Below are 394 nucleotides of genomic sequence, written 5' to 3' on the forward strand. Positions count from 1 at the left end.
TGGCGCTACACAAATAAAATTGGACTGAAAATTTGAATTAAAATGTTGCTAATAATCGCCCATTACACAGAAAAACTGGGCACCCAAGTATGGCTTTACAGTAGATCAGAGTTGGAGCAGGAAGTGGGTCTGTGAACTGTAATAGATGGACAGATATGTGCCTGCTAGTGTTTCATGACCTGCCTAACTTCTGTTTCGTGAGGTCATGTGACTACAATATTAAAGAGAAGAGCTACAAATTGATGAGGAAGACTCTAAAAACATAGCAAGCAGATAGCTGTCTTTATCTCTCTCCTCTGCCCCAACTGGCACAGCGTTAAACAAAGTCTGGAGAGTGTAAGTGTGGTCTATGGTAGATGGACTGTACTTGCATAGCGCCATTCTAGTCTTCCGA

At 41.9% G+C, this 394-nt stretch overlaps 1 protein-coding gene across 1 annotated transcript in view; it reads right to left on the reverse strand.

The window, feature by feature from the left end:
- Window positions 1-394, reverse strand: part of lrrc45 (leucine rich repeat containing 45) — a gene marked incomplete in the record, with an annotated part of 13,435 nt that overhangs the window by 6,169 nt on the left and 6,872 nt on the right.

The sequence above is a fragment of the Morone saxatilis genome, unplaced genomic scaffold (assembly GCF_004916995.1).
Source record: "Morone saxatilis isolate NCDOM2014 unplaced genomic scaffold, NCSU_SB_2.0 Contig1, whole genome shotgun sequence".
In the NCBI taxonomy this organism is placed as follows: domain Eukaryota; kingdom Metazoa; phylum Chordata; class Actinopteri; family Moronidae; genus Morone; species Morone saxatilis.